General features: G+C 40.4%; 1 protein-coding gene and 1 long non-coding RNA gene across 3 annotated transcripts in view; one reads left to right on the top strand and one right to left on the bottom strand.

The window, feature by feature from the left end:
• The first annotated feature begins 262 nt into the window (after positions 1–262).
• The window catches only part of LOC142662275 (G protein-activated inward rectifier potassium channel 4-like), a 75,342-nt gene continuing 58,242 nt past the window's right edge, over positions 263–17,362 (top strand). For both annotated transcript variants that reach the window (XM_075840408.1, XM_075840406.1), the window contains exon 1: positions 263–525. The gene's annotated coding sequence lies outside the window, so the exon portion shown is untranslated. The remainder of the gene's footprint in view (positions 526–17,362) is intronic.
• On the bottom strand, positions 3,897–5,020 carry LOC142661637 (uncharacterized). The gene is made up of 2 exons (XR_012850777.1): positions 4,429–5,020; positions 3,897–4,184 (listed from the first exon to the last, which is right to left on the bottom strand). It is a non-coding gene; the product is annotated as an uncharacterized LOC142661637 (long non-coding RNA).

Here is a 17,362-nt window from a genome sequence, read left to right as displayed (position 1 = left end):
GTATCTTTACATAGGACTGCAAGTAAACCTAATCCTGTGTAATCAGAGAACTATGACGATGTGCAAATAATGCAGCCCCCAAAATAGTGAAGTGACTTATTCAGCTCTGCTACATCCCCAGTTGCACTCACACAGCACCTATTCATTGACTGGCACATTTCATGTGATACCTCAGCTGTTACACTACACTGCCTGTGCCTGCCCCTAAACTGGATGCATTGGTCTAGAAATTGTGAGCATCTCCATGTGCCATACCGCCCACCGCTGTCCCATTTTCCTGCAATCTCCTGCTCCTCTCCTCAGGTCCCTGTTGGGATGTCTCCTTTGTGCCCCTCCTCTTACATCTCTTAAACCCCCCCATTGTATGATGTCTTCTCATTCCAGCCTTGTCTGGCCAGCTCCCAGCATTGATCAGCATCTCCTCCTCCAGTCACCACTTCCCTAGAGTTGGATTACAGGAGCTGTCCTCAGCACCATGCAGCCTCCCAAGGACTGTCTGTGCCACCCCAAGAAATAACCCCTAAGGTAAGATGTCACTGATGCATGATGGCATAACTTCCAGCACCTCTACAGTGTCTGCGATGCAATGCAACATTGTTAACCCTTTCATCCATATACAAATCAACAACTTCCATCTCCTCTACATTGTCTGAAATGCAATGGCACATTGTTAACCCTTTCATCCATATACAAACCAACAACTTCCATCTCCTCTACAGAGTCAGAAATGCAATGCCACATTGTTAACCCTTTCATCCATATACAAACCAGCAACTTCCATCTCCTCTACAGAGTCTGAAATGCAATGCAACATTGTTAACCCTTTCATCCATATACAAACCAGCAACTTCCATCTCCTCTACAGAGTCTGAAATGCAATGCAACATTGTTAACCCTTTCATCCATATACAAACCAGCAACTTCCCTCTCCTCTACAGAGTCTGAAATGCAATGCAACATTGTTAACCCTTTCATCCCTATAAAAAACAGCAACTTCCATCTCCTCATCTCCTCTGAAATGTAATATTCAGAATTCATTGACCATTTGGCTGATGGAATAACTTGTATTCTATGGGCACTATCTGTGATTGTAGAGGATAGGCTGCTGTTGATGGATCTTTTTGTATTAGTGGGTGATAAACAATTCCGTATATTATTGATTTTTCCCTAAATGATGATATATGATGAAGTGTAAGGTTTCTCTGCAGGTCATGGACCGCTTGGGATTTGAGTAGAGTTGTATAGTACATCCTCCTCTCTCCCTCACCATGTAGTGGAGCTGGATTGCAATAACCCTCATTTCCTAGTTCCACAACCAGAGCAGGAAACATAATTAGTATTTATTGGCCAATTTCCCTTTAGATTTCACTGGAGCTTTTGGAGGCATGAATCTATAATGTGTATATTGCAGCTGTAATAGAGGTCGGCAGCTTGAAGAACAGCAACCCCCAGGTTTCTTTGTTGATTGGCAGAGCATCTTGGGGGTTGTAGTTCTGCAGCGGATGAACACTTTTTTTTTCTGGAGCCGCATTGTGACACTAAAAGGAATCACTACTTATAAGGATGATTGTTCTGTATTGGAAACCTTTGTGGTGCGTTGCGGGGGATTTGGAGCAATGTTTTATATCTTTATTGGCGCAGGAGGCTCAAAATAGAGAAGGGAGACAACAGGACCAATATGAGGGGATCCTGGGAAACGCATGCCCTGAAGCTACACAGACCAATGTAATATATGGCGATCTAATGAAGGAAATGCATGCACATATTTATCTGATCGTCCCTAAAAGGATCCTATATACAATATCCCCATATGTGCCTAAAGTCCGTCCATTAAAGGAGGCAATTAACTACATCCGATGGTATGTTGTAGTATTAAAGAAGACCGGTCTCCTCTCCTGATATGTCTATTTAATAAATACTTGTATTCCCCATGAAATAACAATTCTAAAACATATTTTCATAAAACTGCATTGTGCCGTTCCTCTGTTATTCCTCCTAGAAATTTATGAATAAATTTGCGAGTGGGTGTTACCCTTTCCCTGGTCAAAGGGGCGTGTCCCTACACAGTCTCACTATGTTAGCACTGATTGGACAGTGTCAGTCTGTGTCGGGACACACCCCCAACTGGTTACACCCAGTTGTCAAATTATTCATACATTTCCAGGAGGAATAACAGAGGAACGGCACAATGTAGGGTTCTAAGAAAAGATGCTCCAGAATTTTTATTTCATGGGGATAGAATTATTTACTAAAACAGACGTGTCAGGAGAGGGGATAGGTCTCCTTTAAAGGGAAAGCTTACCTTAACACATCTGACATGCCGCTGTTTTAATATGAGCCTTCCCTTTAAGAAATTGATACATTATATTGGTAAGTGTAACACGGATTTCACGACCCATTCAATATATGCAATTCCCTAATGTACTTTGAATCTTTTTGTTCTTCATCTAAGGACGGCTGCTGGGAAAACAAACCCTCCTCAGTCCTCAGACTATAGCTTGTGGCTCAGTTCACAGCGGGCTATGGTTTGCTGGGGGTCCCTCCAAACTGGGGGTACGCATTAAATTAACGCCCATGTGTAGTTCAACAGATCAAGTTGACGGCCACACACATTTGACAATTACCCAGCCAACAATTACCAGCCCTGATGCCCCCAATACCATGTCAATTCACCACAGCTGAACATGTGGGTTATCTCCATGATAAAAATTGGTGCCCCCTCTAAGCCACGCCCCTTTCTCTCCACAAAATAGGCATAAGAGCGGTGAAAAACACAAGGTAAATGTGGCGCACTCCATATACGCCATTGTTTTGGCACATTTTGCTTAGTAAATCCCACCCAATGTGCACAATGTTTTTCATATCTCACCAGAGTTGCCACTTAAAGGGATTGTTCATGATTAAAAAATGATGGCTGCTGTGTTCCAAAAACAGCGCCACACCTGTTCATGGGTTGTGTCTGGTATTGCAGCTCAGCACCATTCACTTAAATAGTACTGAGCTGCAGTACCAGACACAACCTGTGGATAGATGGGGCGCTGTTTCTGGGGGGAAAAAACACTATGTTTTTCTAATTTTGGACAACCCCTTTAATTTAATTTATTTGTCCTCATTTATTTTGCTACTTTGTAACCAACTGATCTTCCTCGTAGAAATAATAAAGGGTAGGAGTTGGGTAACTGGATGTCTTTGCAAGCGCAATTACTATAGAGCCTGGTGCCTCTCCGATAGTCAGCAATTGGAACTCAGTGATACTTAAAGGAATTGTCTACTTTTCACTATTAGGGTATGTGCACACACACTAATTACGTCCGTAATTGACGGACGTATTTCGGCCGCAAGTACCGGACCGAACACAGTGCAGGGAGCCGGGCTCCTAGCATCATAGTTATGTACGACGCTAGGAGTCCCTGCCTTGCTGCAGGACAACTGTCCCGTAGTATAATCATGTTTACAGTACGGGACAGTTGTCCTGCAGCGAGGCAGGGACTTCTAGCATCGTACATAAGTATGATGCTAGGAGCCCGGCTCCTTGCACTGTGTTCGGTCCGGGACTTGCGGCCGAAATACGTCCGTATAATACGGACGTAATTAGTGTGTGTGCACATACCCTCAGGTTGTTTTTAGCTGCGAAGGTCGACACTTAATAGCCAGAGCTTTGCTTTGGAGGACCACTTGACTCTGAACCTTACAAAGATGCCCATTTATTTCAATGGGCTGCGCCTAATAAGATCCTTTAAGATCAGCGAGTCACTAAGGAACCATCTCCGTAAAAATGTGGACAAGCCCTTTAAGCCCATTCCAGTTGTGATTGCCATATTTCTCAGTTTCACTTTTTTACTGCGATGCAGAATTTTTTAACGTATATATTATATTTGAATTTATTACACACAATCTTTGAAATTTTTTTTGGGCTTAGCCCATTTTATCCCGACTTGACGACCCCTTCCCCCCTTGACAGGACGCCATGGTTCCTCTTACTCTGTGATGTTAAAGAACTGCGTGAGGTTGACTACAGTATTCAGCTCCAAAAGTGAGATGTGCGTTTCCCGATGGTAAAGGAAAAGAAAAAATGCAGCACCGGTAAAGAAAGCCGCGCCCAATGCGATAATGTTGACTGTAAGGGCGAGGTCCGAATACTTGTCCGCAATGTCGGTGTTCCCTTTGCGCACACAGTCTTGCGTCTGAAGAAAAACATAGAAATGTGATCGAATTTTATTTGCGTTCAAATATATAAACCGTGCGCGTGCGCCATTTTGGTATGATGACGTGACACCTACGTTGCCATATTTCAAATGTCTAGCATAAATTAAAAAAACGGGCGCAATAAGCCGATACCTTTATAATCTGTATATTTTTTACCTATTTGCGCCATTTTTATGATACGTGAGCCCCACGGCCGTGGTTCAGCTCAGCAAAGTCTCTTACCTTGAAGGAGAAGTAGAGAGCCACCAGTCCGATAGGTAGACAGCATATGGAAGTGACAATGGAGAACGCAAAGTAGTCACTGGGCGGGAGCGTCGCTTTGGCTTCGAGGGTGAACTTCCCATGAAGTCGAGTGACTGGTTTCAATGACTTCATTGACTTAGGGTTCGGTGGTGGTGGAGGGTCAAATGGGCAGGGAGGGGGTTTATTAATTTCCATTGAGCCTCTGCCTGTGATCATTCGTAGGTAACGGCGGCTGCTTCACCCCCTCAGGTGTCCACAGGCTGCAGTAATAGAAGATCGAGGGTATTTCTTGCGGGGTCTTTAATAACCTCCCAGTGACAGATGTGGAGATCTTGAGTCGGTTGAGTAGCATGCGGTTCAGGCGGCCGCTGATGCAATATTCAAACCTAGAAAACTGTTGAGTTGGTCTAAGCTCGGCAGCAGGGGTGTAAATTATAGAGAGGAGACATGCAGTTAAAGGGGGTCTCCACTGTGGACAATCCCTACTTGTTAGACGGGTCCCTTGACAATATACTGATCACAAACTGTCGCCCTGCTGGGACCTCCAGCGATCAGCTGGGATCTGTGGGGATGAACCTGGCAGAAAGTGTTCAGTTTCCCTGAAGCACCACCACAGGGGAAATTAAGTATTACACCTGGAGCGTCTCTCTCTCTCTCTAGAGGACCTGTCCTGCCCTGTATTACAGATTAGGATCCCGAACAGAACACCCCCCCCCCCCGCTATTAACTCATTAATTCACTTCTAGGGGATATGGGAATGGATTTTCTAAACTCCGTAATGAGTCCCCTTCCCCATATTGTGAATCCATAATGACTATCACAACTCCCACAGCGCCTTTTTTTCTTGGCCATTTCCTCCCTCATCATGGCACATTTTGGCCCAGGGTCAGGAAGGAGGGGGCAAAGCCATTGTGTAGCAATTAAACGTGAGACTCAACCAGTGTATCTATAGTTGTAACATATAGAAGAATTGCATAACTTGCAATTCCCCAGTATGTCATTATTGTGAGGAGGGGGCTTAGCACGCTATTCACTGTATAGAAAAGCAGAATATAAGTCATTGAGAGCCCCCCAGCTCAGGACGAGGGGATTCCAGAACACCCCTCCCCCTCAGTCAGTTGTTATTGGTAGTGATCCCTAAAGGCTATGTTCACACTCCAAAGTAAAAACGGCTGTAAAATACGGAGCTGTTCTCAAGGGAAAACAGCTCCTGATTTTCAGACATTTTTTAAGAAAACTCGCATTTTTCGCGGTGTTTTTTACGGCCGTTTTTGGAGCTGTTTTTCTATAGAGTCAATGAAAAACGGCTCCAAAGACGGCTCAAGAAGTGACATGCACTTCTTTTTTACAGGCGTCTTCTTACGTGCCGTTTTTTAAAAAAATGAGGCATAAAAAAATGCAGCGTTGGAACAGAACGCCATATTTCCCATTGAAATCAATGGGCAGTTGTATGGAGGCGTTCTGCTACCGATTTTTTGAGCCGTTTTTTGGGCCATTTGTGAACATACCCTTACCCTGACCCCATGGCACAGCTTGCATTAGACTGGAAAATCCCTTTAAGGCTTGACAAAAATTGGTTGGGGGAGGTTATAGGGACGCTGTGACCCCAAAAATCCCAATTTTAGAACTAACAAAATCCTATAGTCAGATCCAGATCTTGCGACCTCATCATGTAAGTTATACATTGTGGAAAACGTAAAATGACATTAAACATACACACAAGTGACGCAATCCCCCTCCCCCGCCACGTGAATCTCGGCACCATTTGCATACAAGCTGCTTTTATTTCCATCTTCATTGCTTGGTAATAAACTCATTAGGAATAAAAGGATTAAATCAAGGGACAAAAAGAAAAAGCCGTCGCCACCGAATGTCGCCTGCTTGACTGGAAAAGCCCGAAAGAGACAAAGCGGAAACGTTTTATTTCACTGTTGTGACATAAAAGAGAAGACGGGACGGCGGTGATGAAGCTCTCCTGCGAGTCTTTGATGTCTAAATTATCAAATGATGATCATTCGCTCGTGTAAACATGCCGGAGCGGCGCGGAAAAGGAGATATTTTTTTATAAAACCGTAAAAACTCATTCCTAAACCATTGTATCGGTACATTTAAAGGGGAAGTCCAAGAAATAGCCCCTTTAAATGATAGCATCAAACTGATGTCCTTATACCACTGCAGTAGAGGGCGCTATTGTACCCACTAAATCATTTCCCAAAGTGCCCATCAGAAAGCTGCAAAACCGCTCACCATATATGCCCCTCCCCTTTAATAGGTTTTAACCAATCAGTAGAGCTAAAAGGTGGCAATGGGTGGGACTTAAGTTTTAATTAACCCTTCATTTAGAACAGAGGACTTCAGCCCATTGCTGTTGTGAAACCAGAAACCCGAACCTGTGGCAATCAGGGCATGCTGGGAGTTGTAGTTTTACGATATCTAGACATTTTGAAGACACTGATTTAGAGGATGTAATTAAGTCCGCTAGTTAGGATTTCTTTTAAAAGTGCATAAACTCTTCATTATGGAAGCAGAAGGGGATGAAGTAAGAATTTCCCAATAACCCTGGTACCTTCATTTTTAACCCATTTTTTATGGGGCTGTCCCATGAACAGGCAAAGGGGCGGAGCTTATTTTTATTTGCCTTAAAGGGGACGTTCCTGGAAGTATAAAACGTTCCCAGATAAAACGGGGCGGGCTAACAAATGTTACGAGATTTGGGATATATGGCTACCACTTCTAAAGAAAGTAAATCTAATAATAAGGATATATTAGATAATTAATGTTTCGGCAGTTTCTGAATGTATAAATGTAGGGGAACTAAATAAGAAATGAATGACAAGAGAAACAAATATTTTGTCAACCTGAAAGACTTTTCTCCATCTTTGGCTGGCTGGATGGGCGGGGCTTAGATAAAGGGGATGGGCTTGATATCTCTGATGAGTATTACAGACAGGAGAAGGTTTCTGTAGCAGCAAGCTGCCTCCCAACCGAGGACAAATGTGCCTATCAATACCCATTGCCGGTTTCTCATGCACTACCTTTGGAGGGGAGATGGAGAGATTAAATATCTGCCCCCGGGAAAACTATGTCAGATTTTTTTATTATTTTTTTATTTAAATTCTCCCACTTTATATTGTGGTATCTACGTGGTTACATTGTAGCATAATACTCAGATGTTTAAACATGATCCCGTCTCTCAGGAGGAAAGCCGCCGTTTCCTATTGCCACCCACCTCCCCTCTCCACGTCTATGTACTGTGCAGCAATTCATTCAAATTGGGAATCATTATTCCTCTATTGTGCCACTTACTCATTGGGAACCGGCTTTATAGGATTTATGAATCACTGACTTATCCACACGAGTTGCATTGGCCAGAGGCGGAAAACAGTGTTACATACTCAGATATTAGTCAGCAGAGGCCGGCTGAGCAGCGAGAGTTCGTTCTAACATATTCTAACAATCATTGAGCTATTTGTTGACAAGGGACAAAAAACAATCTTTCCGGACTAATTTATGGGGCGTCGCAGAACCCTATAAGTAATAGTAAGAGCGGACAATGCATTGAGGAATAAACAAGGTCGTATAGAAATGCTTTCATGATGTGGTCTGTAGCCTGGGAGTCTCCAGGTGCTATGAACCTAGAACTCCCAGCATGCTAGGAGTTGTAGTTCCACAACACCTGGAGACCCATAGATTGCTGCCTACTAGTGGCTGACATTTCTTAAAGGATAACTCCATTTTACACTTCAATATACCATCTTTTTCATTGAGATAATTGACAGGTTGTCACGGTCATGCCCCCTACAAAGCAAAACTGAATAGAAATATCATTATGAAAATAGAGCTGATGTGTAGCAATCCGTGGATCATTATAGGGTAACTCCACCCACAGTATGAGTTATTGAGCAACACGAGGATGGAGATACCCTTTAACGTTCTTACATTGGGTTTCAACTTCACTCGAGGAGGATTTGCAATTGTTGATCCAGTCCGGGACTGTAGGGGTGCCCCATTATATAGAGATCTCACCATCAATATTGCAAATGATATTGATTATTTTAAGCGGGGGTGTACACAGAGGGGGATGGGCTCCATTGCAAACTCAGACTATGGGTGCACTCCTGGTTTACGTCTTCAATTGGATACACAAAAACACAACCCGTGCCCTTCTCTAGTTCTTGGGTGACCACCTGAACCAAGCCAAGACTGCAATCAAATCTGGACCTTAGTCTATGAGGGACCCAAAGACCCTTACTCCACATAAGAAGACAGCAGGACGATAAGTGGCAGGTGATGGTTGGAGAAACCAGGTGAGAATTTTCCATTAGGGCCATGGAGCATTTTTGGTACACCTCTGCCTCCCTCTCAGGCCAATCGGCACAACTCCAGATCTTGGGACCCTCCCTCGAGGTTCCTGTTTAAGAATCGAGAAACTGCTATTTGTGGAGGCTCCAAACCTCCTGGGTCCCATAGCAATGGCGTAAACTGAGTTTTCGGGCAAGCAACTCCCTCCTAGTGCCAGCCCCAATATATAAGAAGATTCATTGGCCGATGGCCAGAAAAAAAGGACATTTAATTTCTTTTGACTTTGGGATTTTTCTCCTGTATAGATGAATAAGGTGCAGAGAGGTCGCTTCTCCACATTCCTTCATCTCACGCTCCATCTGTAGGTCAATACATCTCTCCAGAGGCAATTTACTTATTCATCCGCCACACCGTACTCTGACATTTCTGAACGACTTCTCATAAATCTAAACGTCTATCATTCTCTGTCACATTATCGCACTGCACAAAATATCAGCTTATCACATGAGGAGATTGATCCGCCCGAAAGACGAAAATATGCTGCGAAGCACAATAACTGCACATCTACATATAGACCATTCATCTCCAATGTCAGAGAACCTTCCGTCATTTACATTGATCAAGATGTATCTAGAGCGATATCTGCAAGTAATTCAGGAGATAAAGTATACAGTATATTATACATAATAAAGAGCAATAGTAGTTCTATTCTTGTACATAGGAGCAGTATTATAGTAGTTATATTCTTGTATATAGGGAGCAGTATTATAGTAGTTATATTCTTGTATATAGGAGCAGTATTATAGTAGTTATATTCTTGTATATAGGGGGCAGAATTATAGTAGTTATATTCTTGTATACAGGAGGCAGTATTATAGTAGTTATATTCTTGTATATAGGGGGCAGAATTATAGTAGTTATATTCTTGTATACAGGGAGCAGTATTATAGTAGTTATATTCTTGTATATAGGGGCAGTATTATAGTAGTTATATTCTTGTATATAGGGGCAGTATTATAGTAGTTCTATTCTTGTACATAGGAGCAGTATTATAGTAGTTATATTCTTGTATATAGGGGGCAGTATTATAGTAGTTATATTCTTGTATATAGGGGGCAGTATTATAGTAGTTATATTCTTGTATATAGGAGCAGTATTATAGTAGTTATATTCTTGTATATAGGGGCAGTATTATAGTAGTTATATTCTTGTATATAGGGGGCAGTATTATAGTAGTTATATTCTTGTATATATGGGGCAGTATTATAGTAGTTATATTCTTGTATATAGGGGGCAGTATTATAGTAGTTATATTCTTGTATATATGGGGCAGTATTATAGTAGTTATATTCTTGTATATAGGGGCAGTATTATAGTAGTTATATTCTTGTATATAGCAGGCAGTATTATAGTAGTTATATTCTTGTATATAGAAGGCAGTAATATAGTAGTTATATTCTTGTACATGGGGGCAGTATTATAGTAGTTATATTCTTGTATATAGGGGCAGTATTATAGTAGTTCTATTCTTGTATATAGGGGCAGTATTATAGTAGTTATATTCTTGTATATAGAGGCAGTATTATAGTAGTTATATTCTTGTATATAGGGGCAGTATTATAGTAGTTATATTCTTATATATAGGAGCAGTATTATAGTAGTTATATTCTTGTATATAGGAGCAGTATTATAGTAGTTATATTCTTGTATATAGGGGCAGTATTATAGTAGTTATATTCTTGTATATAGGGGCAGTATTATGGTAGTTCTATTCTTGTATATAGGGGCAGTATTATAGTAGTTATATTCTTGTATATAGAGGCAGTATTATAGTAGTTATATTCTTGTATATAGGAGCAGTATTATAGTAGTTATATTCCTGTATATAGGGGGCAGTATTATAGTAGTTATATTCTTGTATATAGGGGCAGTATTATAGTAGTTATATTCTTGTATATAGGAGCAGTATTATAGTAGTTATATTCTTATATATAGGGGGCAGTATTATAGTAGTTATATTCTTGTACATAGGAGCAGTATTATAGTAGTTATATTCTTGTATATAGGGAGCAGTATTATAGTAGTTATATTCTTGTATATAGGAGCAGTATTATAGTAGTTATATTCTTGTATATAGGAGCAGTATTATAGTAGTTATATTCTTGTATATAGGAGCAGTATTATAGTAGTTATATTCTTGTATATAGAGGGCAGTATTATAGTAGTTATATTCTTGTATATAGGGGCAGTATTATAATAGTTATATTCTTGTATATAGGAGCAGTATTATAGTAGTTATATTCTTGTATATAGGAGCAGTATTATAGTAGTTATATTCTTGTATATAGAGGGCAAGTATTATAGTAGTTATATTCTTGTATATAGGGGCAGTATTATAATAGTTATATTCTTGTATATAGGAGCAGTATTATAGTAGTTATATTCTTGTATATAGGGGCAGTATTATAGTAGTTATATTTTTGCATATGGGGCAGTATTATAGTAGTTATATTCTTGTATATAGGAGGCAGTATTATAGTAGTTATATTCTTGTATATAGGAGCAGTATTATAGTAGTTATATTCTTGTATATTGAGGCAGTATTATAGTAGTTATATTCTTGTATATAGGGGCAGTATTATAGTAGTTATATTCTTATATATAGGAGGCAGTATTATAGTAGTTATATTCTTGTATATAGGGGGCAGTATTATAGTAGTTATATTCTTGTATATAGGGGGCAGTATTATAGTAGTTATATTCTTGTATATAGGAGCAGTATTATAGTAGTTATATTCTTGTATATAGGGGGCAGTATTATAGTAGTTATATTCTTGTATAGAGGGGCAGTATTATAGTAGTTATATTCTTGTATATAGGAGCAGTATTATAGTAGTTATATTCTTGTATATGGGAGCAGTATTATAGTAGTTATATTCTTGTATATAGGGAACAGTATTATAGTAGTTATATTCTTGTATATTGGAGCAGTATTATAGTAGATATATTCTTGTATATAGGGGCAGTATTATAGTAGTTATATTGTTGTATATAGGAGCAGTATTATAGTAGTTATATTCTTGTATATAGGAGCAGTATTATAGTAGTTATATTCTTGTATATAGGGGAAGTATTATAGTAGTTATATTCTTGTATATAGGAGCAGTATTATAGTAGTTATATTCTTGTATATAGGAGCAGTATTATAGTAGTTATATTCTTGTATATAGGAGCAGTATTATAGTAGTTATATTCTTGTATATGGGAGCAGTATTATAGTAGTTATATTCTTGTATATAGGAGCAGTATTATAGTAGTTATATTCTTGTATATAGGAGCAGTATTATAGTAGTTATATTCTTGTATATGGGAGCAGTATTATAGTAGTTATATTCTTGTATATAGGGGCAGTATTATAGTAGTTATATTCTTGTATATAGGAGCAGTATTATAGTAGTTATATTCTTGTATATGGGAGCAGTATTATAGTAGTTATATTCTTGTATATAGGGAACAGTATTATAGTAGTTATATTCTTGTATATTGGAGCAGTATTATAGTAGATATATTCTTGTATATAGGGGCAGTATTATAGTAGTTATATTCTTGTATATAGGAGCAGTATTATAGTAGTTATATTCTTGTATATAGGAGCAGTATTATAGTAGTTATATTCTTGTATATAGGGGAAGTATTATAGTAGTTATATTCTTGTATATAGGAGCAGTATTATAGTAGTTATATTCTTGTATATAGGCGGCAGTATTATAGCAGTTATATTCTTGTATATAGGAGCAGTATTATAGTAGTTATATTCTTGTATATAGGACCAGGGGCGTAACTAGGAAAGACTGGGCCCCATAGCAAACTTTTACTGCCCCCCCCCCCCCTGGGTATCACATAACCCCCCTTGTAGATAGTGCCTCCCTATATATTCCACCACACAGCGCCCCTATAGATAGCACCATACAGCCCCCTGTAGATAACATCGTACAGTCCCCCCGTAGATAATGCCATACAGCCCCCTCTGTAGATAACGCCATACAGCCCCCCTGTAGATAACGCCATACAGCCCCCCTGTAGATAACGCCATACAGCCCTCCCCCTGTAGATGACGCCATACAGTCCCCCCCTGTAGATAACGGCATACAGCCCCCCCTGTAAATAACGCCATACAGCCCTCCCCCTGTAGATAACGCCATACAGCCCCCCCTGTAGATAACGCCATACAGCCCCCCCTGTAGATAATGCAAGACAGCCCCCCCTGAAGATAACGCCGTACAGCCCTAAACCCCCCCTGTAGGTAACGCCATGCAGCCCCCAACCCCCCCCCTCATGCTGCGGGCCACGTTGCATCCGTTACAGCGGTAGTTACGCCACTGCATAGGACACAGTATTATAGTTGTAATATAACATTTGGTGCAAAAAAAACTGTTGGTTAAATGACAAGTCCTAATATATGTAGATTTACAGTATATGAAGCGTGAATGAGCAAAATGACAAAACCAGCCTCTTCTTTCAATGCAATGTGATGACTCCGACAGCCGCAGGAACACTGTAGTCCAAAGAAGTGATTGGACTAGTGACAGTCGGGAGCTCGTTTTAATTAATCACCCAGTGTAACATTTGCGGATTAATTGCTTTTCATTTGTGTTTTTGTTATTTATTTTCAACTTGTCCCTTGAAGCGTAATAAGAACCAATAAAATGACAGATCAATTACAGACATCCCAACTAGACAAACATTACACAGCATGATAGACCATAGGGTGCACAATGCTTATCTGTAAGGTGGAGGTTTGTACGGACCACATGGTGGGGAGATATTCCGCTTACTAGGCGTTTATGAACTCTTTGATATGATTATCCTTTTAAAAGTTCAGAATCAACTTTATTTTAGTTTTCGTCTAGGTGAAATCCAAATTCCATGTTGAATAACATTGCATATGCACTGATCTTTACATTATCTACTCAAGTCACATCCAGAGCTGCATTAAAAATATCCAGACAGATCGATTAAGCAATGAGTTAAAACGGTTTAACGTTTTATCTGAAATCATATAATGCAAAGTGCAAAATAGTCTCCCTGTAAGCAAATCCGCAGAACATGCTCTATACAGACACAACAAGTAGATAACGGCTGGAAGATGTGAGGCCAGAGCTAACTCAGGATCAGTGCAAGATAAATAAATCTATTTTTTTGCAGAATTACTCAATATTACATGTAGAATATATCTAGAAGTGAGCACGAGGGCATCTATGGGTTAATATAAATATATATATATATATATATATATATATATATATATATATATATATATATATATATACAGAGCGAGAGAGAGAAATAGGATTTAAAATATTGTGCTGATTAATTCCTGAATATATCTTTATAGTGATCAGAGTTCCATTTTTCGGACCCAGAGCACAAAATCCACTGCATAGAGTTCAATAATAAAATTCTAGCTGCCTGTAGCCACCACTAGGGGGAGCCCAGGAGCGATCTGAAGACAGGTTTATTATTGAGTTCAGTGGAAGCTGTTTGAATCCATCTTCAACCAGCTCCCTCTAGTGGTGGCTACAGGTTAATATAGATCCCCCTGTACTACCTCCCTATGTCCTAGTAAGGGACACAGAAAGGGATGCAGACAACCCCTTTAAGGTATTTTTTTTTCCCTTGCTGGTGTCCTAACATTGCACCATTAATTGTTACTTGACGATTTGCTTCAGAGAAAAGAAATAAACAGAATGAAGCTGAACAAACATTCTATCCAGTGATTAATTCCGCCACCTCCTCGCTCACGGTTTGAGACGAGTTTTCATGTTGCGCCCATCTGTCCCTCTCACTGATGACCAGAATAACAAGATGAAAGGACGCAACATCAAACGGAGACAAGCGTCATCATGTTCCCTTAGGATATGTCTCTACCACATTCAGGGGTGTATATCCTCTGCCCTGAGGGAAGCCTCGGAGGCTGCTGAGTGTTTGCAGATTTTCCTTCTATTGGGACAATGAATGTTATCACGAGTGATCTGTAGGAGAACGAACCCTTAAAAAACAACAGTTGTCCAGAATTATATGGGCAGTGCCCCCCACCCCAACTGAGGTTTTATTAGAGAATCAAAATCCCCCAATTTTTGCATATATCAAATGCCCGGTCAAGCCCAAGCTACATTGGTCTGCAACCCCTTTCCGCCAGATCGACAAAGCTGCAAATCCCAGGACAAAGGCTCAAAAGGGTCAGGAATTAAGTTTATGGGCCCATCCTGCCTCTCGGGTCCCATAGCATGGGTATAGCCTTCCTTTGTGGTATCAACATTAGAAACTCCAACCACCAGTGGTCTGTTTTACCAGATTGGCAGGGAAGAACACCTGATGTATTCTCTATACATCTAAATGGTTTAGGAAAATTTGCTAAAAGGGGAGCTCCATTTCAAAAAAACAATTCCAATATGGCTTTATTATGTTATTCCAAGTTAACCCGTGCAGTCATTTTATTTTTTGATCAGTCATTCCTGAGGTCCATATATTTTAAATAACAGTAACTGCTATTCCATTTCCAGTGGTGACAACCACACTAGGAAAAGGGGTTGTCCTAGCTCCGCCCCTTTAAGGGATATAATTGTATAGTAATATAATCTTGTTTAATGTTCTGATGGGTAAAAATATAAATCTGATTGAAAGATTTGTCTATTATCCTGATGTGTTCTTGTGGGCCGGTCTGATTCAGGGCCCCACCAGAGGAAATTATTACGAGGGTCCATCCTTGACCTATGCGTGACCACTTTTCATGTCTTCGTAAACTCTTCAGTTGTCATCAAATATATGTCATCAAGAGGGACTAATAAGGTATTTGTGAAAGAACCCACAAGAACTGAGTGACCTTCACCTTCAGAAGGGGTTTTCCACCATTGGACCTTATGGACCCGACAGTCCTCTGGAGGTACACTCTCAACCTAATGGTGGGATATTATATTGCAGCCTACTCCAATTTAGGAAGCCTTACCACCCAACGAGAAGGGACAACCACAGGCCACATTTTGGTTCCAAGACCTCTCCGTCCCACCGTCCATTCTCAATGGACAACTTACATTCTAGGTCAATTCTGCTGCCCCATTTAGTCCAGATCCTGCTGGAGGATCTCCACCACCTCACGGTTCAGACGATGCAGCAGGATTTTTTTAGACTTGGGTGGAGGAACGCCTTTGACGGAGCGGATATAACTGACAATGTGAGAACCTCTAGGAACGACAGGTTACCAGCCGGCAGTGTCATTCGATTCGAGCCGCTCATTGATTTTTACATCTTGATGAAAACTATTTCACTTCTCCCCCTAATTTCCGTCTTGATGTGACACTAAACCAGTAGGACCTGCAGGCGTCTTCCAGACACGTTTCTTGTCCTTCATCTTCCTAATGAAAAACTCTCCTCTCCCCACAAGGTGTGAATCTAGACCAAAGGAAAGACCTGCAATCTGCCAAAAAAACGTCTTGTACCTTGTCGAGTCGCCTGGGAAAATCCAAAACTATAACCTGCCCAGAGAATGATCTTCTACCATCCAGGAATGAGGCCTCAACCCACTGCTTTGGATGCCATGTCGGGTCGCTGTCCCATCATGGGTGGAGACTCCCCCAGGCTAGACCCCTGAATCACCCACCACGCTGAATTGAGACATGGTCCTAGACACAACCCAAGGTCATATATACCAGAGAGAGAGGACTCATTCCAAGTTGGTCTGGTCTAAGTTGGGGGTCTACAGGGATGTGGTCTACACCGATGCTGTAATGTTAGTAAGTCATGAAAATGGGAAGGAGGCACCAGAAGTTGGGGGTAATTAGTTGTGGTGGTGTCAAGCAGCTCCCACAAAGGGCCCCAAGCTCATGTTTATACATTGGGTTGTCCAGTCTTGTTAATTTCTAATTCAATACCTCAATAGTTTCAAGATCTCTGCTTGCTCTAAGAAGGTGGAAACTATATATTTTTTTCATCCAGAAGCTGAAAATCCGTTCTGACCTAAGGCCTTGTTCATACGGCGTATATTCGATGCGTTTTTGCCGCATTTTACACGCCAAAAAATGTGTCAAAAATGCATATTTTAAGCTTTTAATAGGAAAACGCATTGTTGTGCATACGACGCATTTTGTTTTTTTTCGCTCGTGTGTTTAAAAAACACATTGTGTAAAAAAAAAAAGAAGCGTCGGGTCAATTATTGGTGCCGAAAACTCGCCTAATTCCCATGGTCAAAAGCAATCCTAATTCCGCGTCCAAAAAAACTTTAAAATGCGTTTTTTACGCGTTTACTCGTCTTTTTTTTTTTATCGCAGTGTGAACAAGGCCTAATACTTCGGCACTGTAACGGTCCAGAGTACTCACTGCCCTTTAATTTACCATATTTAACCCTGATAAGATATTTACTGATTCCTTATAAATGCTAAAAAATGGCCCCCATAATGCACAGCAAAATCTACATATTGAAAGAAGGTGATTTCATCGTTGGGTGCACTGTCCCTTTAAATGCATGATTAATTTATCCAAACATAATGATTTGATTTTATTATCTCCTGGTAATTACACCAGGTTTTCATTATGGCTGGTAGTTGTAATTTGCAAT

Source organism: Rhinoderma darwinii, chromosome 10 (genome assembly GCF_050947455.1).
Source record: "Rhinoderma darwinii isolate aRhiDar2 chromosome 10, aRhiDar2.hap1, whole genome shotgun sequence".
NCBI classification, from domain to species: domain Eukaryota; kingdom Metazoa; phylum Chordata; class Amphibia; order Anura; family Rhinodermatidae; genus Rhinoderma; species Rhinoderma darwinii.
Note: the sequence above shows the minus strand (reverse complement) of the source record. Positions and strands in the feature narration are given on the sequence as shown.